Source organism: Phoxinus phoxinus (assembly GCF_949152265.1).
Source record: "Phoxinus phoxinus genome assembly, chromosome: 3".
NCBI classification, from domain to species: Eukaryota; Metazoa; Chordata; class Actinopteri; order Cypriniformes; family Leuciscidae; genus Phoxinus; species Phoxinus phoxinus.
Window position 1 is genome coordinate 3,513,666 of NC_136878.1, and position 25,320 is coordinate 3,538,985.

The window sequence follows — 25,320 nt, forward strand, 5'->3', positions numbered from 1 at the left end:
GTGGACGTCGTTCCTGATGCGGGCGACCTGGAACTGGATGCTGCTGCTCTTCGGGAGGCGGTCCCGATTCGCCTCCTTCCCCCGGGGGAGGGCCGGGTGGAGAATCCTTTGTTTGTAATTTGTGTTCCGCCACTGACACAGTCAGTGGTACCCACTTCCTCAATAAAAGAGCAGTTTCCGTATCCTTTTCCAGGTCATCCACGGCCGAGACTGTCGGGCACGCAGTCTCCCCCGTGCGAGAGGGTCGCAGCGGCGGCGCGTGTCGTCTCAGTGCGACACGGCCCCCGCTCCCCAGCCTGCGGGTAGCGGCCTCGCGGAACCCTCCGCGTCGCCCCAGCCTACGGCTGGCCACGGAGGCGCAGAGACGCGGAACCCTCCCCTCGCCACGGGGCAGCCCGCAGCAGAGGGTACACGAAGAACCCTCTCTGCCGTTTGCCCCCCGGAGTGGACAGGTAGGTGTCAGTACCTGCGCCCAGACCCCGCTCGCGGTCGCCATGTCGTCGCTGGAGCCGGGTCCCTGTCCCCCGCTCTGCTGCCCCTCCGCGGGTACGCCGGTGGTTCGGGTGGGTCTACTCGCTCGGTTCTTGGAGGCCTGGCTAGCGCTTCCAGCTCCGTCCCGGTGGATCCTCCGCACCATTCGGCTCGGCTACGCAATTCAGTTTGCCCGCCGGCCTCCCAGGTACAGGGGCATTCTCTTCACCCGTGTGCGGTCAGAGGATGCCCCTGTCCTGCGGAAAGAGATCGATGTCCTGCTGGCGAAGGACGCGATCGAGCCGGTCCCTCTTGCCGAGATGAGGTCCGGGTTTTACAGCCCCTACTTCATTGTACCCAAGAAAAGCGGTGGGTTACGACCAATCCTGGACCTGCGTTCCTTGAATCGGGCCCTGCACAAACTCCCTTTCAAGATGCTCACGCAGAAGCACATTTTCGAATGCATCCGTCCCCGTGATTGGTTTGCAGCAATCGACCTGAAGGACGCTTACTTTCACGTCTCGATACTTCCTCGACACAGACCGTTCCTGCGGTTTGCGTTCGAGGGTCGAGCGTATCAGTACAGAGTCCTGCCCTTCGGGCTGGCCCTGTCCCCCCGTGTCTTCACGAAAGTCGCGGAGGCGGCCATTGCTCCCATGAGAGAGCAAGGCGTTCGCATCCTCAATTACCTCGACGACTGGCTCATTATAGCTCACTCTCGGGAGGTTCTGTGCGAACACAGGGACATGGTGCTCCGGCATCTCAGTCAGTTGGGTCTTCAGGTCAACTGGGACAAGAGCAAACTCTGCCCCACGCAGAGGATCTCTTATCTCGGTATGGAGTTGGACTCGGTCGCCCAGACTGCGCGCCTCACAGAGGAGCGCGTCCAGTCAGTGCTCACCTGCCTCAGGTCTTTTCGAGGCAGGACAGCGGTTCCACTGAAACAATTTCAGAGGCTCCTGGGGCATATGGCGGCCGCAGCGGCAATTACACCGCTCGGCCTGTTACATATGAGACCGCTTCAGCGCTGGCTTCACGATCGAGTCCCCAGGTGGGCGTGGCAGAGTGGCTCGTTCCGGGTCCAAGTGACCCCGCACTGCCGCCAAACCTTCTCCCCGTGGTCGGACCCTGCGTTCCTTCGGGCTGGAGTGCCCCTGATCCAGGTTTCCAGGCATGCTGTGGTTTTCACAGATGCCTCGGCCACGGGGTGGGGGGCCATGTAGAAAGGGCATGCAGTCTCGGGTCTGTGGACGGGGCCCCAGCTGCATTGGCACATCAACTGCCTGGAGTTGCAAGCAGTACGTCTAGCTCTGTGTCGCCTCGTAGGGGTTCTCAGACACAAGCACGTACTGGTCCGTACGGACAACACTGCGACCGTTGCGTACATCAACCGTCAAGGTGGTCTACGCTCCCGTCGTATGTCGCGACTCGCCTCCCACCTCCTCCTATGGAGTCAGAAGCATCTGAGGTCGCTTCATGCCGCTTACATGCCGGGGGCTCTCAACCGTGTGGCCGACGAGCTTTCACGGTTCACCCCCCTGCCCGGAGAATGGCGACTCCATCCCCAGGCGGTCCAGCTGATTTGGAGTGTTCTCGGAGCGGCACAGGTCGACCTGTTCGCCTCTCCGGACACGACCCATTGCCAGTGGTTTTACTCCCTGTCCGAGGGGACCCTCGGCACGGACGCCCTGGCTCACAGCTGGCCCCGGGGCCTACGCAAATATGCGTTCCCCCCAGTGAGCCTTCTTGCGCAGACTCTGTGCAAGGTCAGGGAGGAAGAGCAGCAGGTCTTGCTAGTGGCGCCGTACTGGCCCACCAGGACTTGGTTCCCAGAACTCATGCTCCTCTCGACAGCCCCTCCTTGGCCGATTCCTCTGAGGAAGGATCTACTTTCTCAGAGACGGGGCACTCTACGGCACCCGCGTCCAGACCTCTGGAAACTCCATGTCTGGTCCCTGGACGGGACGCGGAGGTTCTGAGTGGGCTGCCACAGGCAGTGGTAGACACTATCGCTTCCGCTAGAGCCCCCTCTACGAGGCGCCTCTATGCGTTGAAGTGGAACCTGTTCGTCGCTTGGTGCTCCTCCCGTCAGGAGGACCCCCGAACTTGCCCGATCGGCGTTGTGCTTTCTTTCCTGCAAGATGGGTTGGAGCGTAGGCTGTCCCCTTCAACCCTCAAAGTGTATGTCGCTGCCATTGCGGCGCATCACGATGCAGTTGACGATAAGTCGGTGGGAAAGCACGACCTGGTCATCAGATTCCTGAAGGGTGCTAGGAGGTTAAACCCTCCTCGCCCTGTACACTCTGTACCCCCTTGGGACTTGACTCTGGTACTGAGAGCTCTCCAGAGTCCTCCCTTTGAGCCTTTGCTGACAGTAGAGCTTGATATCCTGTCTATTAAGACAGCGCTCCTGTTAGCATTGGCTTCTTTTAAAAGGGTCGGGGATCTGCAAGCATTTTCGGTCGACGAATCGTGCCTAGAGTTCGGGCCGGGCCTGTCCCACGTAACACTGAGACCCCGCCCCGGATATGTGCCCAAGGTTCCTACCACTCCGTTTAGAGATCAGGTAGTGAACCTGCAAGCGCTGCCCCAGGAGGAGGCAGACCCAGCCCTAGCTTTTCTCTGTCCCGTCCGCTCCTTGCGGTGTTACGTTGACAGAACGCAAAGCTTCAGGACCTCAGACCAGCTCCTTGTCTGTTACGGAGGCCGGCAGAAGGGGAAGGCCGTCTCCAAGCAGAGGTTAGCCCACTGGATAGTGGATGCCATCACCCGAGCCTATGAGGCTCAGGGTGAGCCTTGTCCCCCCAGGTTGCGCGCTCACTCAACTAGAGGTGTTGCCGCTTCCTGGGCGTTGGCTCAAGGCGCCTCGCTGACAGACATTTGTAGAGCTGGGGGCTGGGCGACACCTAACACGTTTGCTAGGTTCTATAACCTCCGTGTGGAACCGGTTTCCTCCCGGGTTCTGGCTTCGTCCAGTGGGTCGAGGGAATAGGTTGTGTCGGCTTGCTGCGCCACTCTGTAATCAGATAAGTGCGTCTCTTCCGCTCCGCTGGCCCCTAAGTGGTAACCTCGTTGAGCTCCTCCATCACCCCCCCGGCGCCCGGCGTAGCGGACCGCCCGGTGCCAGGTTTGCTCCTCTAGCAAGAGTCGTAGCAGACTGGGTGTTCAGTGGTCTTGAGTACCGGTTTTTGCCACGTGCAGTCCAGCCGTGTCTTTCCCCGACGGACTCGCGCCGTCGTCCTTGTTGTATGCGCTCCCAATTCCAATGGTTGGGACCATCTCAGGGACTCCATATGTTCACTATGTGAATTCATATGAGTATTCCAGGCCAGTTCAGGCATCCTGGTTTTCCGTAGTGTGCCTCCCCCCCCGGGGGTTGAGGCACGCTTCCCAGTGTTATCCAATGTCCTCTGTGTGGGTCTTGCGGAACAGCAGTGGATTCCTAGCAGCCCCCGAAATTTATTGAAACTGCTGTAGGGCGGCTTAGCTGGGCACTGGAAGGGGCCAGCACCATGGCGTTTTATTAGGGATCCCAATTCGTCAGGGGAACCCGACGTACGTCGGAGTTCCCTGGACGAAAGGGAACGTCTCGGTTACGTATGTAACCCTCGTTCCCTGAGTACAGGGAACGGAGACGTACGTCCCTTTGCCATGTGGCTGTACCTTCGCGGGGGTCGTACTTCGGCTCCTCAGCGAAAAGCGATGATGCAATGTTTACTTCCGGCTTTTATACCCGCGCTGATGGGCAGGTCCGCGGAATGCAAATGTTGCATGCCAATGTTCATTGGCTCTTTGTTAGTTTCTCGAAGGTAATAGGCTCCCTAGCGTGATCCCAATTCGTCAGGGGAACCCGACGTACGTCTCCGTTCCCTGTACTCAGGGAACGAGGGTTACATACGTAACCGAGACGTTATATTCTGCTTCATGTGAAACCCTTTATATCACTTATAAATCCTACAAATTAACTCTCTGAATGACTAAGAATATTATTTAATCAATAATATTTGTAATAACAATTTCTGTAATATTCTCAGAAATATTATATTAATAACTCTATTCAGAATATTAATAACCCACCTGGGTTACAAATGAATACAATTAAATAAAACTAAATTTCAATAATTATTTACATTTACATTTATTCATTTAGCAGACGCTTTTATCCAAAGCGACTTACAAATGAGAAACAATAGAAGCAATTAAACTAGCAGTAGGAGAACAGTATGTAAGTGCTATGACCCTTCACAGTACAATCCAACGCATTTTTTTTTTTTTTTAAGAATAGATAAGAAAGTGTTAGTAGTACTGGATCAAGTGCTCAAGTGCTGCCGAAAAAGATACGTCTTCAGCAGTTTCTTAAAGATGGCTACAGACTCAGCAGCTCTGGCTGAGTTAGGCAGATCATTCCACCAGCAGGGAACAGTCATGGTAAAGGTCCAAGAGAGAGATTTCGTGCCTCTTTGAGATGGTACCACCAGACACCGCTCACTTGCAGAGCGCAAGTTTCTAGATGGCACATAAGTCTGAAGTAATGAGTTCAGGTACAGGGGAGCAGTGCCAGTGGATGTTCTGTAGGCAAACGTCAGTGACTTGAATTTGATGCGAGCGGCAACCGGCAACCAGTGCAATTTCGTGAGGAGAGGAGTGACGTGTGCTCTCTTCGGCTCGTTGAAGACTACTCTAGCTGCAGCATTCTGGATCAGTTGCAGAGGTTTGACAGTGCAAGCTGGGAGACCATTCAGGAGAGCATTACAATAGTCCAGTCTGGATATAACAAGCGCCTGAACAAGGAGTTGAGTAGCATGCTCTGATAGGAAGGGCCTGATCCTTCTGATGTTGTACAAGGCAAATCTGCATGACCGGGCAGTGCTAGCGATGTGGTCTGTGAAATTCAATTGGTCATCAATTACAACTCCAAGGTTCCTGGCTGATCTTGATGGAGTTATGGATGACGAGCCTAGCTGGATGGTGAAGTTGTGTTTAAGTGCTGGGTTAGCCGGGATTACAAGTAGCTCTGTCTTCGCAAGGTTTAGTTGAAGGTGGTGGTCCTTCATCCAGCCAGAAATGTCTGTCAGGCAGGCTGAGATGCGAGCGGCTACCGTCGGGTCATCCGGCTGGAATGAGAGGTAGAGTTGTGTGTCATCAGCGTAGCAGTGGTAGGAAAAGCCATGTTTCTGAATCACAGATCCTAGTGATGTCATGTAGATTGAGAAGAGAAGTGGTCCAAGCACTGAGCCCTGAGGCACACCAGTGGCTAGATGTTGGGTCTTAGACACCTCACCCCTCCACGACACCCTAAAGGACCTACCCGAGAGATAAGACTTGAACCACTGGAGTGCAGTTCCCGAGATCCCCTTCATCTTTAGGATTGACAGGAGGATCTGGTGGTTAACTGTGTCAAAGGCAGCAGACAGATCCAGCAGGATGAGAACTGAGGACTTGGAAGCTGCCCTTGCCAATCTCAGAGCTTCAATAACTGAGAGCAGAGCAGTCTCAGTTGAGTATCAGCTTTTGAAGCCAGACTAATTGTTGTCCAAGAGGTTGTTCTGCATAAGAAAGGAGGAGATCTGGTTGAAAACAACTCGTTCAAGTGTTTTTGCGATGAATGGAAGAAGGGATACCGGTCTGTAATTCTCTAGATGTGGTGGATTTAGAGTGGGTTTCTTAAGCAGTGGGGTTACCCGAGCCTGCTTGAATGCTGTGGGAAATGTACCAGTGTGAAGAGATGTGTTTATGATGTGTGTGAGTGTGGGTATAACAGAGGAAGAAATAGCTTGAAGTAGGTTAGTGGGAATAAGATCAAGCGGACAGGTAGTAGGGCGATTGGAAAGGAGGAGTTTTGAGACTTCGGTCTCTGAAAGCAAGGTTAGCTGGTAAAATGTGTGTGTTAATTTGTGGATTAGTAAATTGGCCGCTGATGGTGGTGGTTTTGTTTATGAATAATGTGGCAAAATCATCAGCTGTTTGGGTTGATGAAGGAGGAGGAGGAGGAGTAGGAGGAGGAGGGTTAAGAAGGGAGGAGAAGGTTTTGAAAAGCATGCAAGAGTCAGAAGAATTGTTAATTTTGTTGTGATAGTAAGTCATTTTAGCAGTAGATATGTTAGCAGAGAAGGAAGAGAGGAGGGATTGATAAAGACCATGGTCAGTATGATCTTTGGATTTGCGCCACTTCCTTTCTGCACCCCTGAGTTTAGCACGATGTTCACGGAGAACATCAGATAACCAGGGGGCAAAGGGAGTGGCGCGGGCTGGCCTGGAGGAAAGGGGGCAGAAGTTGTCCAAGCAGGATGTTAGAGTGGAGAAAAGAGTATCAGTTGCACTGTTAGTATCTAGTGCTGAGAGCTGGTCTGGTGGAGGAAGTGTGGACGAGACCAAAGAGGATAGACGAGAGGGTGAGAGTGAGCGTAGGTTACGCCGAAAGGTGACCTGTGGAGGAGTGCGTGTTGAGATCATACTCGTTTGAGATCGAATGAGGCAAGCAGAGTGTGGAAATCAGCAGCTTGAGGTTTTTCAAGGTGGATGTTGAAGTTTATTGAATTATTTAATTATTGAAACAAATAAAATTAAATATTGTTAAATAAATTTAAATTGAGTTAGCATTATAAACATACCAAAAAACAACAAAACAAAAAGACATCATCAATCTTCTTCAGTCCATAAATTCTGTTTCTTCTTTGTATTATCAGGTCATAAACATGCTTGTTATCTTGCAATTTTATATCACCCTGTAGCCCAAGACTGAACTTGATCTGAAAGACTGTTGCCCACTGAAGCTAAGCAGGGCTGAGTCTGGTTAGTACCTGGACGGGAGACCTCCTGAGAAAACCAGGTTGCTGCTGGAAGAGAAGAGGTGTTAGTGAGGCCAGTAGGGGGCGCTCACCCTGTGGTCTGTGTGGGTCCTAACGTCCCAGTGTAGTGACGGGGACACTTTACTGTCAAAAGAGCACCGTCCCTTGGATAAGATGTAAAACCGAGGTCCTGACTCTCTGTAGTCATTCAAAATCCCATGGCACTTCTTGTAAAGAGTAGGGGTGTAACCCCGGTGCCCTGGCCACATTACACCCTCTGGCCCTTGCCAATCATGGCCTCCTAAAAATCCCCATCCACTGAACTGGCTGTATCACTCTCTCTCCTCTCCACTATAGCTGGTGTGTGGTGAGCGCACTGGCGCCGTTGTACTGGGACTGCCGTCACATTATCCCAGTGGATGCTGCACACTGGTGGTGGTTGAGGAGAGATCCCCTGATAATTGTAAAGCACTTTTGGTGTACAGTAGTACATATGAAAAGCGCTATATAAATGCCTCATTCATTCATTCATAAATAAAACTGAATATTATAATTCATAAAATATTATAATATTAATTTTTTTATAATATAAAAAAATACAATTATAAATAAAATTATAGTCTATATATATATATATATATATATCCTTTTCATTCATTTAACACTTATTTGTGAAGTGACATATCTGTGGAAGAGATGTACCTTTGTCAGGATCATTGAGCTGGAAGATGTTGGGTTGAATAACTATACGACCGCACAGAGCTGGGCAAAACTGGCTATGACTTTCCTGCAATAATACTTTGTGTTAGGTCAAAAGATGTCATTGGAAAACATGCCTTGATTATTTAAATATCAAGGGAACTCTTTTGGATATTCTCTCTAGATACATTGTTTTAAAGAAGGCTCACAGCAGAAATAGATTATGGGCTGTTTCTGTAGATGTTGGTCACTAGATGGAGCGGTTGAGTCAATATTCAGCTCAAAGCCACAGAAACACCTGCTGGGAATTGTGAATGTTTTCTCAGACGTTGGGCCCTGTAAAGCCCTGAAACTTCATGCAACCTTTAAACAAATAAAGTTTAAGCTACAAACTTACCCCGTTGCGTCCTTTTCGCTGTAAAGTATGTTGTCAAATGAATCAACATCTGGAGAGTTATCGGTTTGTATTTGCTCTAGAAGTGTGTGTTCTGCAGTTACTCATGTGTGCACCATTTCAAAGCAGATGCAGAAATATCATTATACACCAAATATTGGCAAATGCTGAATAATATTTAAACACATTATGTGACTTTTGCTCCTCTAACAGTAGAAGCACAGATTACTTGTGGAGGAACATTGTTTTGGTAATTATGCAAGTTTTTTCATGATTACAGATGATCGTTTTATCAGTCCAAATGTCACTAATGACACCAAAACTCTCCTGATAACTAATACACATATCTGAAAAATAAGCAAGGAAGTATAGAAGAGAAAGGCTCTGTCAAAGATCTTCCACTAGGACTCAACCCCCTCATTACGAACCGACTCATCATGCACAACAGTTCATAAAAATTATCAGACAATATTCTGTCCTGGCAGATACGTCACTGTATTGTTAGACAGATAGCGAACATCAACAATAAGACTCAGTAGGCTTGACTCCAGGTTGAGTGTTTTCTTTACTGAAATCTTGGTTGTTTTCTTTTTTGTAAAACTGCAATAGAGTATAAAATAAACACTGTTACAGTCAAATATGTGCAACATAAAAATAAGCACAGCACATATTACAATATGATACACTCAAAGAACATAAGTAAATAGGCTAAATAAAAACACAGGCAATGAATAATCATAAATGAGGCATAACAGCCTGCTAACTCTGTATATATAGCCCAGCTAACTCCATGCTAACAGTTAACATCACGATTAGCATTAACCCGATTTTCACTGAAAATAAATGCTTTTAAACAACAGTAGTAGAACGTCTACATATGTTTTAACTACTTAAACAACTGAGCAACCATACTCACTGATGGCTCTATTCCAAGGATAGACAAATAACGCTGGTGGTGGAGCATTCAGTCTGCATGTACACCTGTTGACAATCTCCTTACAAGTGCAATGACTCCAAATACCACCAGATGGCGCCACATAACATTAACAAAGCACTGACACTGACAGGAGTCAGAACACTCCCCGCTTGGTATAATTATGTTATACCACCATCTACTCTTTTCTTATTGGTATCAGTAACACAACATCACTAATTGGTCTACACTCTAAAAAATGCTGTGTTGTTTTAACCCAATTTTGCGTCGAATATGGACAAACCCAAACGTTGGATCAAAAATGCAATTTAAAAATGTAACCCAATGGCTGGGTTTGTCCATATTTGACCCAAAATTGGGTTAAAACAACACAGCATTTTTTAGAGTGTAAGATACTCCTTAATTGTCCCTTGAAGGTGTCCCTTGAATGTGTTTAAAGGTTACACCATAACCTTGCGGATTCTGCTGTCAGAGCTGGGAATGGCCTCAACGATCAATCCGAGAGGCCACTGATTGCGTCTTGCTTGAATATCCTTTATCAGTACAACGTCACCGTCCTGGAGATTATGCTTCTCCTTGGTCCACTTTCTCCGAGGCTGAAGAGTTGCTAAGTACACCAGCCTCCACCTTTTCCAGAAGGAGTCCGCCAAGCTCTGGACCTGGCGCCACTGTCCCTTGCATAGGTGGTCCAATTTGAAATCCCCTGGGGGAGCGGGAGTAACACTTGCCTTTTGGGTTAGTAACATGGCAGGCGAGAGTATTTCAGGTATCTCTGCATCATACAAGATTGGGACCAGTGGTCTGTAATTCACAATGGCCATAACCTCAGCCATCAAGGTTGTTAGGACTTCATGGGTAAGTCTGGTAGCACCATCCTTCACCAGCAGCGCATCTAGAATCTGTCTAACCACTCCTATCAATCTCTCCCAAGCTCCTCCCATGTGTGAAGAATGAGGTGCATTAAAGGTCCATGTACAGCCCTGGTCTTGCAAGTAGTTCTTGACCTCAGGATCGCCAGTGTTAATCTGAAGCTCTCTGCATGCACCAATAAAATTGGTACCTCTATCTGACCTGAGGTGTCTGACAGGTCCCCGTATGGACAGGAAGCGCCTCAAGGCGTTGATGAAGCTTGAGGTCGACATAGACTCAATGACTTCCAGGTGGACGGCTCTCGTACTTAGGCAACTGAAAATGACAGCCCACCTTTTGCTCTCAGCAGCACCACCTCGTGTCCGCCGGGTTTCAACATTCCATGGACCAAAAACATCAAGTCCTACATGGGTGAAAGGCGGGTCCATAGCCAACCTGTCAGTGGGTAGATCAGACATCTTTTGAACTTCAGGCTTGCCCCTCAACTTCTTACAGATGACACATTTGAATATGATGCTGGATATGAGCCTCTTCCCTCCTACTATCCAGACTCCAGCGGCACGTAGTGCACCCTCTGTAAAGTGGCGACCTTGGTGTGCCACTTTATCATGATAGTGCCTGACTAAGAGAGTGGTTACATGATGTCCAGCTGGAAGGATTAGTGGGTATTTCTCTTGATCTTCCAGATCTGCTTTGTGTATCCGACCTCCCACTCTAAGCAGTTCATTCTCGTCAAGGAAAGGATCCAACTTTATAAGAGGGCCTTGGTGGTTAACTGCGATGCCCTGAGTTAGACATTTTAGCTCCTCCTGATACACATCCTCTTGCACTGCCTTGAGTATACTTGTCTTGTCTTGACCGCGCTCTGTGGTGAGTGGCTGCCGACATTGATGCCATCCCTTACATTCATCATTCTTAATCTCACCGGAGAATGACTTTGCTACATGAATGAGACGTGTCATGCCTCTTACTAGACTCTTCCAGGTAGAGAAGTTTTCGAATCTTTGTGATTCAAGAGACTGCTCTGTGACTTTGGTTGCAAGAGAGGTGACTTCAGGCCGAATGTCTTTGTCTGAATCTGGCTGCACTAGCTCGAACGATTCTGCCTCATCCTCTTGACGTGTGTTTGGCTGGCAGAGAAATTGAGGGCCAAGTAACCAACTGGATGAGGCCAGGTAAGCCACTGGAATCTGCCTGGTTCCATGGTCTGCAGGGTTTTCATCGGTTCGCACGTACTGCCACTGTGTTGGTTTGGTGGAGCTCCGAATGCGAGTTACTCGGTTAGCTACATAGGTATAGTCAAGTCAAGTCAAGTCACCTTTATTTATATAGCGCTTTTTACAATACAGATTGTATCAAAGCACCTTCACAGTGATAACATGAAAATAATACAAAAAACAATTTCATCATCGTCCACCTTTAAGACAGATTAGAATATTAAATGTCCCCAACTAAGCAAGCCAGAAGGTAAGGCAACAGCGGCAAGGAACCAAAACTCCATCAGGTGACAGAATGGAGAAAAAAAACCTTGGGAGAACCCAGGCTCAGTCGGGGGCCAGTTCTCCTCTGGCCAACAAGCGAACAGTGTATGATTATGATTTAGGAGCATTACAGGTCAGAAGGTCAGAATGAATCAGAGTATTTGTCCAGTTCCGGTTAGTTGAAGTCGGAGTGGAGAGGAGGAGAGACTGGTTGACACTTCAGGTCAGCGGCGTCGTCATGTCCTGGCGCTGGTCCTTCATCAGATCTGGATACGGCCTGGTTCCGGTGGACAGCGATAAACCTTGGGATAGACAGAGAGACTAATATTAGCGTAGACGCCATCCTTCTTATAATGTACCAAGTAGGCTACATCAGGATTTACGGGAAGTGTTCCCGGTCCCGGCTGTTCTAAACTATGCAGCCTAACATTGAATTATATAAGTCTATAATGTGTTATGTGTATGCTAGGCCGAAGAGATGTGTTTTTAGTCTAGATTTGAACTGACAGAGTGTGTCTACTTCCCGGACAATGTTAGGAAGACTGTTACAAAGTTTTGGTGCTAAATAGGAAAAGGATCTACCGCCAGCAGTCGATTTTGATATTCTAGGTATTATTAACTGGCCGGAATTTTGAGATCGAAGTAGACGTGAAAAACTATAATGCGTTAAGAGCTCGCTTAAGTACTGTGGAGCTAAACCATTTAGTGCTTTGTAAGGGATCAGCAATATTTTAAAATTTATACGATGTTTAATAGGCAGCCAATGCAGTGTTGACAGAACGGGGCTAATATGGTCATACTTCCTGGTTCTGGTAAGAACTCGAGCTGCTGCGTTTTGGACCAGCTGTAGTTTGTTTATTAAGCGTGCAGGGCAACCACCGAGTAGAGCATTACAATTATCTAGCATTGAGGTCATAAACGCATGAACTAATTGTTCTGCATTATTCATTGAGAGCATATGACGTAATTTAGATATATTTTTAAGATGGAAGAAAGCGGTTTTACAGATACTAGACACATGACTTTCAAATGAAAGATTGGTATCAAAGAGCACACCCAGGTTCCTAACCGACGACAAAGACTTAACAGAGCAGCCATCAAGTGTTAGACAGTATTCTAGGTTATTACGTGTGGATGTTTTTTGTCCAATAATTAGAATCTCTATTTTTTCTGAATTTAGAAGTAGGAAATTACTAGTCATCCAATTTTTTATATCAGCTATGCATTCCGTTAATTTTGTGAATTGGTAGGTTTCGTTAGGTTTTGAAGAAATATACAGCTGAGTATCGTCGGCATAACAGTGAAAGCTAATTCCATGTTTCCTAATGATATCTCCTAATGGTAGCATGTACAGAGTGAACAGCAGCGGTCCTAGTACTGAGGCTTGTGGTACGCCATACTGAACTTGTGATTGATAAGACATCTCTTCATTTACTGCTACAAACTGATAACGCTCAGATATTCGCTCAGATATTCCAAGTTCGGGGAACAGACACAGTCTCTATATGATGATATCTAGGTGAAAGAGGCTCTATGTGATGGGATTTAGCTGACCTTGGTGACAGGAGGCCGCTAGCAGACGGTCAGTTAAGCCAGTCTGTCTGCTTCCTGACCTGAGGCCCAGATTGTCATGTTACCCCATGCAAACTCAAGAAGGTATAGAACCTTCTTGAACTGTTGTGAATGTAGCCCAGCACGACACGACTGTCTGTATAGAACCTGACAGCTTTCAACTCTACATCTATTTCAGATTGGATCAGTTCTGCCAGTTCAACTGCCAAGACTGCGGCACACAACTCCAGGCGTGGCACAGTTTGCATGGGGTAAGGAGCCAGCTTTGTTTTTCCCATTACAAACCCTACATGCCATTTTCCATCAGACACGCAGATAGCCTACAGCCGCTATTGCCATAGTAGAAGCGTCAGAGAAAAGTATGATTTAAACCATGCTAGTGCAATTCCACTAATGCTAACATAATGTTCGAGTCTATTTAAAAGGATGTTGTGGTCAATGGTGTCAAATGCAGCACTAAGATCAAGTAATACTATTAGAGAGTTTCAACCACGATCGGATGATAAGAGCAAATCATTTGTGACTCTAACGAGAGCTGTCTCGGTACTATGGTACGGTCTAAATCCGGACTGAAAATCCTCGCAGATATCATTTCTTTCAAGAAAAGAACACAGTTGTGAGGATACTGCTTTTTCTAATATCTTTGACAGAAAAGGCAGATTAGAGATCGGCCTGTAATTGACTAGTTTTGTAGGATCAAGTTGCGTTTTTTTAACAAGCGGTTTAATCATAGCTAGCTTAAAGTATTTTGGTACGTATCCTAGAGACAAAGATTAATTAATGATATTAAGAAGAGGATCTATGACATCTGGAAGCATCTCTTTCAGCAGCTTAGTCGGTATAGGGTCTAACATACACGTTGTCGATTTAGATGATTTGACGAGTTTGCAAAATTCTTCCTCTCCTATAGCAATGAATGAATCAAATTTTCCCTCAGGGAGACTACAATGCACTTCCTGATGCGATACTGTATAAGACGGTTGCATAGTTATAATTTTGTCCCTGATATTATCGATCTTATAAGTGAAGAAGTTCATAAAGTCATTACTGCTGTGTTGCTTGGAAACTTCTGGGCTTGAAGCTTTCTTTTTCGTTAGTTTAGCCACTGTTTCAAATAAATACCTAGGATTATGTTTATTTTCTTCTAATAGTGTTGAAAAATAAGCAGATCTAGCAGCTTTTAAAGCCTCTCTGTAAGCAATCGAGCTCTCCTTCCATGAAATCCGAAACACCTCTAGTTTTTTTTTTCTTCCAGTTGCGCTCCATTTTTCTGGCTGCTCTCTTAAGGGCCTGAGTGTGCTCGTTGTGCCACGGCGTTGGACTATGTTCTTTAATCTTCTTTAAGTGCAACGGAGCAACTGTGTCTAAAGTGCTGGAAAAGAGAGAGTTAAAAGTTTCTGTTGCAATATCAAGTTCTTCTAAGCTGTCCGGGATGCTGAGATGATGAAACTGATTAGGAAGATTATTGATAAAGCAATCTTTAGTGGCAGAAGTGATAGGTCTAACATATTTATAACACGGAGTCGGCTTTGCAGCCTTGGCTAAATGTTATTTACACGAGACTAGATGATGATCTGAGATGTCATCGCTCTGCTGCAGTATTTCAACGGCATCAACATCTATTCCATGTGATAGTATTAGATCTAGAGTATGATTACGGCAATGAGTCGGTCCTGACACGTGTTGTCTAACTCCAATTGAGTTTACAATGTCCTTAAATGCCAATCCCAATGCATCTTTTTCATTATCTATGTGTATATTAAAATCACCAACAATTAGTACTTTATCTGCAGCCAATACTAATTCTGATAGAAAGTCCGCAAATTCTTTGATAAAGTCTGTATGGTACCCTGGTGGCCTGTATACAGTAGCCAGCAGAATTTTCAAATGTGATTTATCGTTTACATTTTATTTTCAAATGTGATTTATTGCGTGCTGCAGCTGCTCACCAAGCGACCAAGGGGCAGTTCCAGGATGCATCGCCGATATGTGTCTGTCGCTTTCACACTCATTACATTTAAGTGTGGTCCTGCAACCTTTGGTCATATTCTTGGTGCTGGCACAACATCGAAAACAGATTAAATTCTCCTTCAAGTATGTTTTCCTCGAAACCCACGACATTTTGATAGCGGGTGTGGTTTATTATGTATGGGACACTGCTTATCCGGTTCATCCTTGGCAGCTGCATTAGCCTGTGGAGAGGTAGTTGTAGCAGTGACTGCCATTTTTCTGACTGTCACTGTTGTTCTGGGTAGGTATTTTGGTGACCTTTCGACTTTGGCGTGGCTTGGGGTAGAGGAGAGACTAAATGCAAAACTGGGGTCGTTACGGGTCTTTGCCTGGGAACATATGAAGTTGACAAAAAAAGCTGAATGGTGGGAAGGGGACATGAAAATCCTCCTTGTATTTGGATCCCTGCCCTATCCAGCGGTCCCGGAGGGAGAAAGGAAGCTTCTCCACTATTGGATTAACACCTCTTGATGTGTCTAGATATGCGAGTCCAGGCAAGTATCCCTCCGCTTTAGCAGCTTCTAGCTCTCTTAGTAAGTCACCTAATTCAACGAGCTTGTGTACGTCTCTGTTAGAGATGACTGGGAAGGTCTCTAGTCTTCTCAGTAGGGCATTTTCAATAACCTCTGGGCTTCCATACATCTCTTCCAAGCGCTGCCATATCATATACACACCTGCTCTAGGATTGTTAACATGCACTGACCTTAACCGCTTGGCTTGTGCTGATGACTCCGGCCCAAGCCATTTTACAAGGAGGTTAAGCTCTTCCTGGTCAGATAGATTTAGCTCCCTTATCGCTGCTAGGAAAGACGATTTCCATGCCCAATAGTTTTCTGGACGGTCATCAAAGGCAAGGAGCCCAGAGCCAACCATTTCCTTTCTCACCAGATACTGGGCTAGGTCAGCGGTCTGAGGAGTTGATGGTGAGTATATCTTGTACTGGGCCCGATTGGGTGTTGGAAAGTTAGCGGCTGGGTATTTGTTTGGGATATAAGGAGTCTTATGGGTAGGTGGAGGTGCGTAGCGCTCCTCTGCAATGGGTTTGTAATTTTTGTTTTGTTGGATCTTCAAAAGTCAAATCCTGAAACTCACCAAGAGGGTCTCTTTCCATTTGTTCAGCTGCTGCTGCCTCTTCATATATTGCTGCCTCTTTTGATGCTGCTGCAGCTTCCTTCTCTTGTTGCAGCACATGAAGATTGGCCTCTATGATTACCTTTTCTTTCATGATGACTGCCTCCTTCTCTGCGTAAGACACCTTTATTTTTGCTGCTTCTGCCTTGGCCCTTGCCCTCGTTGCAGCGGCGCTGACAGATGTCCGAGTTGAGGCTCTGGAGGACTTGAGAGAAGAGGAGACTCTAGACCTTGTCTGCATCTGAGACTGACGTGTTCCATCATCGTTGTCACTCATCTTTGCAATATCTTGAATGAGTCTGTAGGTTTATGCCTTTGAGTGCTGTTCACAACGTTATTTGTTGTCTATTCCCGCTGTGTGTGCATCATTTTACTATTCTGTCCTGGCAGATACGTCACTGTATTGTTAGACAGATAGCGAACATCAACAATAAGACTCAGTAGGCTTGACTCCAGGTTGAGTGTTTTCTTTACTGAAATCTTGGTTGTTTTCTTTTTTGTAAAACTGCAATACACTATAAAATAAACACTGTTACAGTCAAATATGTGCAACATAAATATAATAAGCACAGCACATATTACAATATGATACACTCAAAGAACATAAGTAAATAGCCTAAATAAAAACACAGGCAATGAATAATCATAAATGAGGCATAACAGCCTGCTAACTCTGTATATATAGCCCAGCTAACTCCATGCTAACAGTTAGCATCACGATTAGCATTAACCCGATTTTCACTGAAAATAAATGCTTTTAAACAACAGTAGTAGAACATCTACATATGTTTTAACTACTTAAACAACTGAGCGACCATACTCACTGATGGATCTATTCCAAGGATAGACAAATAACGCTGGTGGTGGAGCATTCAGTCTGCATGTACACCTGTTGACGATCTCCTTACAAGTGCAATGACTCCAAATACCACCAGATGGCGCCACATAACATTAACAAAGCACTGACACTGACAGGAGTCAGAACAGACAAGTTGACCAATTAAAGAAGATGATAATAGACATTGTATACAGTCTTATGGTTAAAAATTAAATAAAATGTTCAAATGAAGATGTGTTGAATTTGCAGGGCAAGCTCAAACTACTTAAGGCTTAGTTTGAGCTTGGCCTACGAAATTAAGGATAATGTATAGGACATGTATATGACATAAGGGTGTTGAAACCACATATGTTTCTGAAGATAACTCTGAGCATCTCTTGCTTCAGAGATAAAAAAGTGTGAAGTCAAAGAGAGGTCAAAGGCGAGGTCAAAAGGGAAATTTCGATATAGAGCTTTTTGTGTGTGCTGCATAAAGATAAATGTGAAAAGATATATAGATAAGTTGAATACGTGCTTTTTGCAAGCTTACGTTAATGAAGGGACTAGGATAAGTCCCAAGCATTACCTTATAAGGGAATTCATTATAATAGGGTGACGGCCCATAGATAGAAGGCGGCCCAACAATCAGGGTTAAGTATAAAAAGCCTTGGAGGGGTTTTTTTCGGGGCCACAATTCGGGTGAAGACTTTCATGCATTTATGCTATTTTTCCCTTTGGAATTTTATTGCCTTATAGAATTTTTGTCTTTGTATTATTCTGAATCTTTTTAATAAAACAAAATCATGTTGTGGTGATTTGTGGTTAAACAAGTCTCAGAGTAATTTTTCCTATTATTATTTCATGATTTTAGTAATGAAATATGAATGCTAGTGTGGCAGCTTTGACTAGAGGTACACTAAAGACTTAAGAGAGTCACCGACTACGCCACCCGGGGGCCTCTTTCAGGGGAAAATGCCCTTTGATTAACTAAGGCTCAGAGGTTCGTTGATCAGAGTCAGATATCAGACATGGATGTGTAGAAAAATAGTACAAAGCTTTATTTTCTCAATAAAAACATATTAAATTTTATTCAAGACAACACCACTAAAAAAAAGTAAGCTAAGCACAAAATGATACGGACGCTCACTTCAGAATGGGTCGCTGGCTCGCCTTAACAGAACAGATATAGCGATCATACGTGCACACTCACTGCACACTCTGTGAACACAGCATTCAGGCAAAAGAACCCACCACCACAATCGGGAAAAGACGCTTAATTCTCTGCTACTGGATGCCCCACTTCTGAAGAGAGAGAGAAAAAAGAAAATAACAAAAAACACACACAATATCTAAAACATTTAAACAGAGCAGCTGGCCATTTAAGACACAATTTTAAAAGAGTTCACCACATCAATTTGGCTCATCAAATCAAGGAGTCGCGTCTGATCACCCTACAATACTGGGTGGACGGAAATGGGCAAAGCAGCCAACAATGGTGCACTGAACACCTGCCCTCAGGTTATCCACACAAGAAACATGCACATAAGCCGCGTTTCCACCGAAATTACCCGGAACAATTTGTCCCAGGAACTTTTTTCCCAGGAACTTTTTTGCCCCAGACCGGTTGCTTTCTGCGTTTACACCGCGGTCTAAAGTACCAGGAAGATTATAAACTGCGCGCGACTGCTCCTCCCAGTCTGCGATGGACAGTAATCAGTTTTGAGCGCCACATTTTTAATAAGTATGGAGGAGATTCAAACTGTACTGCAGTTGTTTGTGATGTATTGGTTTACTAACGAGGTAATTAACAAAACGGCAGAAAAGAGACGAGCACTGATACTAAAGTGTGTTCAGAAAGCTAGATATAAAATTAGACGATGCGGACATTGACCGTGAGATGGCTGGGACGAACGCGCAGAAAATTTCCTGTTACACAAATACGCTTAATAAAGCCTGAACCTCGTCGTCGGTCCAGCTGTGTTATCTTTTTTATTTTATTTTTAATTCCATATTTGCAGACAGACAACTCTTACTGCATGAAGCCACCAAACGCAATAGATTTTTAAAAATGCCGGTTAAAATAGAATGCTGCGTGGAGTCATCCAATCAAAATGCGGCGTGAACACAACAAATCAGCATGTTCAGCACGCAAGTCCCACCCCCGAAAGTTCCTGAACTTTGTAAAAGTACTACCTCGCGAGCAGGGACTTTCGGAGGGGGAAATATTTACCCGGAACTTCATTTAGACCCCGGTTCCTGCGGTGTAAACACATCGAGTACCAGCCCAAAGTTCCTAGTTCCTGGGGAAAGTTCCCGCGGTGGAAACGCGGCTATAAATAAACTTTGTCACACCAAATATGTCACACCAAATGGATATATGGATAACATATCTAGCAAAACACAAATCAATGGGAAATAATATATATATATATATATATAGTCCACAAACAGTGAACTCACAGAAAAATATAAACTAAAGGAAACAAAATGTAGAAGAGCTGGTGACAGTTAAGTGGCGGTTCTAGTACTTGGGCGCCACTGGAGGCTTATGGCTCAATTTATTTACTCACAACACCGTCGATGATGTACCGCGCCAACGGCCCACAGGCAGTCCACGGCCCAGCTGATGGAGCACGCGCTGAACATTACATTTACATTTATTCATTTAGCAGACGCTTTTGTCCAAAGCGACTTACAAATGAGAAACAATAGAAGCAATTAAACTAGCAGTAGGACAACAGTATGTAAGTGCACTTGAGTACAATCAAGTACAATCTTGAACAATACAATCCAACGCATTTTTTTTTTTTTACAGTATGTAAGTGCACTTGAGTACAATCAAGTACAACCCTTCACAGTACAATCCAACGCATTTTTTTTTTTTTTTTTTTTTTTTTTTTTTTTATAGAATAGATAAGAAAGTGTTAGTGTTAGTAGTACTGGATCAAGTGCTCAAGTGCTGCCGAAAAAGATACGTCTTCAGCAGTTTCTTAAAGATGGCTACAGATTCAGCAGCTCTGGCTGAGTTAGGCAGATCATTCCACCAGCAGGGAACAGTCATGGTAAAGGTCCGAGAGAGAGATTTCGTGCCTCTTTGAGATGGTACCACCAGACGCCGCTCACTTGCAGAGCGCAAGTTTCTGGATGGCACATAAGTCTGAAGTAATGAGTTCAGGTACAGGGGAGCAGTGCCAGTGGTTGTTCTGTAGGCAAACGTCAGTGACTTGAATTTGATGCGAGCGGCAACCGGCAACCAGTGCAATTTCGTGAGGAGAGGAGTGACGTGTGCTCTCTTCGGCTCGTTGAAGACCACTCTGGCTGCAGCATTCTGGATCAGTTGCAGAGGTTTGACAGTGCAAGCTGGGAGACCAGCCAGGAGAGCATTACAATAGTCCAGTCTGGAAAGAACAAGCGCCTGAACAAGGAGTTGTGTAGCATGCTCTGATAGGAAGGGCCTGATCCTTCTGATGTTGTACAAGGCAAATCTGCATGACCGGGCAGTGCTAGCGATGTGGTCTGTGAAATTCAATTGGTCATCAATTACAACTCCAAGGTTCCTGGCTGATCTTGATGGAGTTATGGATGACGAGCCTAGCTGGATGGTGAAGTTGTGATTAAGTGCTGGGTTAGCCGGGATTACAAGTAGCTCTGTCTTCGCAAGGTTTAGTTGAAGGTGGTGGTCCTTCATCCAGCCAGAAATGTCTGTCAGGCAGGCTGAGATGCGAGCGGCTACCGTCGGATCATCCGGTTGGAATGAGAGGTAGAGTTGTGTGTCATCAGCGTAGCAGTGGTAGGAAAAGCCGTGTTTCTGAATCACAGATCCTAGTGATGTCATGTAGATTGAGAAGAGAAGTGGTCCAAGCACTGAGCCCTGAGGCACACCAGTGGCTAGATGTTGGGTCTTAGACACCTCACCCCTCCACGACACCCTAAAGGATCTACCCGAGAGATAAGACTTGAACCACTGGAGTGCAGTTCCCGAGATGCCCTTCATCTTTAGGATTGACAGGAGGATCTGGTGGTTAACTGTGTCAAAGGCAGCAGACAGATCCAGCAGGATGAGAACTGAGGACTTGGAAGCTGCCCTTGCCAATCTCAGAGCTTCAATTACTGAGAGCAGAGCAGTCTCAGTTGAGTGTCCGCTTTTGAAGCCAGACTGATTGTTGTCCAAGAGGTTGTTCTGCGTAAGAAAGGAGGAGATCTGGTTGAAAACAACTCGTTCAAGTGTTTTTGCGACGAATGGAAGAAGGGATACCGGTCTGTAATTCTCTAGATGTGCTGGATTTAGAGTGGGTTTCTTAAGCAGTGGGGTTACCCGAGCCTGCTTGAATGCTGTGGGAAATGTACCAGTGTGAAGAGATGTGTTTATGATGTGTGTGAGTGTGGGTATAACAGAGGAAGAAATAGCTTGAAGTAGGTTAGTGGGAATAGGATCAAGCGGACAGGTAGTAGGGCGATTGGAAAGGAGGAGTTTGGAGACGTCGGTCTCTGAAAGCAAGGAGAAAGAGGGTAGAATGTGTGTGTTAGCTGGTAAACTGTGTGTGTTAATTTGTGGATTAGTAAATTGGCCGCTGATGGTGGTAGTTTTGTTTATGAAGAATGTGGCAAAATCATCAGCTGTTTGGGTTGATGAAGGAGGAGGAGGAGGAGGGTTAAGAAGGGAGGAGAAGGTTTTGAAAAGCATGCGAGAGTCAGAAGAATTGTTAATTTTGTTGTGATAGTAAGTCATTTTAGCAGTAGATATGTTAGCAGAGAAGGAAGAGAGGAGGGATTGATAAAGACCAAGGTCAGTATGATCTTTGGATTTGCGCCACTTCCTCTCTGCACCCCTGAGTTTAGCACGATGTTCACGAAGAACATCAGATAACCAGGGGGCAAAGGGAGTGGCGCGGGCTGGCATGGAGGAAAGGGGGCAGAAGTTGTCCAAGCAGGATGTTAGAGTGGAGAAAAGAGTATCAGTTGCACTGTTAGTATCTAGTGCTGAGAGCTGGTCTGGTGGAGGAAGTGTGGACGAGACCAAAGAGGATAGACTAGAGGGTGAGAGTGAGCGTAGGTTACGCCGAAAGGTGACCTGTGGAGGAGTGTGTGTTGTGTCCTGAGGCAGGTTGAGGTTGAGAGTGAGGAGGAAGTGATCTGAGGTGTGCAAGAGTGACAAGAGTATGGTCAGTGGAGCAGTAGCTTGTGTAAAAAAGGTCCAGTTTGTTACCCGATTTGTGAGTAGCCGCAGTCGATACTCGTTTGAGATCGAATGAGGAAAGCAGAGTGTGGAAATCAGCAGCTTGAGGTTTTTCAAGGTGGATGTTGAAGTCTCCAAGAACTATGAGAGGAGTGCCATCTTCTGGGAAGGATGAGAGTAGCACATCAAGCTCCTCTAAGAAACTGCCAAGCTGACCTGGGGGACGATATATAACTGCACAATGCATTTTAATAGGACTAGTGATGGTAATAGAATGGGATTCAAATGAGTTGTTGTTACGCAGAGGTGGTAAATTATTACATTTCCAATCGTTTGAGATGAGCAGACCGGTACCTCCACCCCTTCCAGTCAGACGAGGGGTGTGTGAGAAAGTGAAGTTAGTGGAGAGCGCAGCTGGTGTGGCAGTGTCCTCAGGTCTGATCCAGGTCTCAGTCAGGGCCAGAAGGCTGAGACCTGAATGACTAGAAATAGATGTAATGAAATCAGCTTTGTTAACTGCGGACTGGCAATTCCAGAGACCAATAGGAAAAGAGAAGATAGTACTAGAAGACATGGGAAGGGTACGCAGGTTGTTAGGATTGTGCCGCCTCCGACGTGTGACATTGGATTTACGAATAAACAATAGGACGGGACGAGGGGTTGAGCAGCAGCGCGTCGGCACGCGAGCTGAAACAGTCAATGAGGCGCGCTGGCCAGTTCAATGGACGAGACACACTCGGGACAGCCCCGCCTCACGTTAAGCTAGAGTGATAATCACGGCGAAGAGTCTGATAGAAGTTGAGAAAAATAGCAAACACAATGCAAACAGCAAATGGGGAACATCCACACGGCGGTTTAGATGAACCCAGAGAAAGCCCACTGTAACGTCTTGCGCACGTTGGCCCGCACCTTAAATATAAAATACAAAATATAAAAATGCTAAGACAAAAGCTGAGATAACCCCCCCTGCAAATGCAATAAAGCAATAAAATGCACCTCTGGAGAGAAGATCTCAAAGAGCATATTTACATTCACTTATTTTAATTTAGTAAAACATTCTTTCCTTCTGCCGTCATTCATTTTAGTTACTTGATTTCTTAATTTGCTATGCATCCCAATCCCCCTTGTTCCAGTTCTGTTTGCTGTACCCTTTGCCACATCTCTCTCAAACAATGTTTTTCAACTCATTAACAATCCATGGTGACCTAACATTCTTCACTGCACATTTTTCATAGGTGCGTGTTTGTCCACCAAAGGGTGAAATAATCTTTCAAATGCTGACAATGCATTATCAGGATGAACTTCCTTATAAACATCAATCCAACATACATTATTTACGTCTGTATAAAATTATTCTTGACTGAATCTCTTATATGATCTTTTATAAATTATTTTTGGTTTCCTAACTTTTCTAAGTGTTTACATGCTTGCTAAATTACGCATGTGCTTAAAGGCCTTAAACCGCTTGAACCCCGATAAATGCTGCTTGCAGCTTTAATGCTTATTGTTTCAGCATAAAACAATTTTAGTAAAGTGAATCTGGTGTTCACATCTTCATATAAACACACTGACACAGGCACTGAGGGTTTGAATAAAGAGTTTATTATTGAGGAATGAAACAGTTTTCAATAGTTCCTCTATACAGTATGGCAGCTCATTGTGTGTCTGTTATTATATCAGACCGACTATTTTCTGCATGCGGTTAGTGTTTAACTTCAAAGGGGATCAGTGGGTCACTGAGGGCTTTAGGGTACTGGACTCCCTTCACAGACGGGTCCCATTCTTCAGTCTCAGTAGGTTCACTCCCTTCAGGCACTTTATCGCTGGCCAAAACTCGACATAACATCACATGAAGGCACTTATCTACTCCGACCTTCACCTGAGAGAGAGAGAGAGAGAGAGAGAGAGAGAGAGAGAGAGAGAGAGAGAGAGAGAGAGAGAGAGAGAGAGAGAGAGAGAGAGAGAGAGTGAGAGAGAGAGAGATTCACTTGGATTTTAAGTGATCTCTTCCATGTAAAACTCTCTTCACATTGATAGAGAGCTAAACGCATTTATTTTCCATGACACAGCAAACATATTTCTACGAGTTCTGCAACAGTGACCACTGCAGAGATTTGAGTGTCCAGCAATGCTACAAAGTTAAGAAGTTTTCTCTTATACAAATGCAGAGAAACTTTATAGTGACTTGATTCATTTTACCTTTCAGAGAGGACAGAAAAATTACTGGACACATCACATCTGTTTAGGACACACTATAGTTGGCTTGTTGATATTGGAAATACAAATTGTGCCAGAAGTATTTCAGTGATGAAAACATCAAGCTCAAAATCCATAAAAACAATATAAAACACTCATTTACCTTGACCAGAAAGTTTGTTGCCCCACACAGTATCTGAACCATATAGGTTTTAGGAATGAAAACATCAAAATGGACTCCAGCCTGCTTCGCTACCTGAATAAACAAATGCACATTTTATATTCATCTATATTATTATAATCATTCTTATATTATTATTTTAAAAATATTTTGTTTATTGATCTCAAGTAAAAAGTAAAACAGTTCTTAACAAATAATTTCGCCAACACATTTTACAGCATCAAAATAGATCATTTTAACAAAAACACATTTACAACATAAGTGATTTTCAGTCTCCTACCCTAAAGCACATGTTCTCCATCTCTTCAGTGACGGGCGCCTCTGTGCTCCATTCTCCACTGCATGGCGGTGGTGTAGTCATTGTGATGGTGATCAAAGCCGGGATGAAATAAACTGTATTATCAGGCAGTCTGTCTCACAGATCGATTCTGATCCACTATTTATGCTGCCAAAATCGCATGACATCAGGCGTCATTGTAATTCTATTGATCAAATCAAAGTGACTGAATGAATAGGCGGAGTTTCACTTTGGGATGTTGTGAAATATTCAAAAACTGTCTTTCTTCTGTGGAACAGAAAAGAAGATATTCTGAAGAACAT

The 25,320-nt window shown here is 45.3% G+C and overlaps 1 protein-coding gene and 1 long non-coding RNA gene across 2 annotated transcripts in view; both read right to left on the reverse strand.

The window, feature by feature from the left end:
- The window catches only part of LOC306995541 (cystatin-A5-like), a 214,476-nt gene that overhangs the window by 27,512 nt on the left and 161,644 nt on the right, over nucleotides 1-25,320 (reverse strand). The gene's annotated exons all lie outside the window — the stretch shown is intronic.
- LOC306995495 lies at nucleotides 23,924-25,137 on the reverse strand. Its single transcript, XR_013796872.1, has 3 exons — nucleotides 25,001-25,137; nucleotides 24,703-24,795; nucleotides 23,924-24,222 (listed from the first exon to the last, which is right to left on the reverse strand). It is a non-coding gene; the product is annotated as an uncharacterized lncRNA (long non-coding RNA).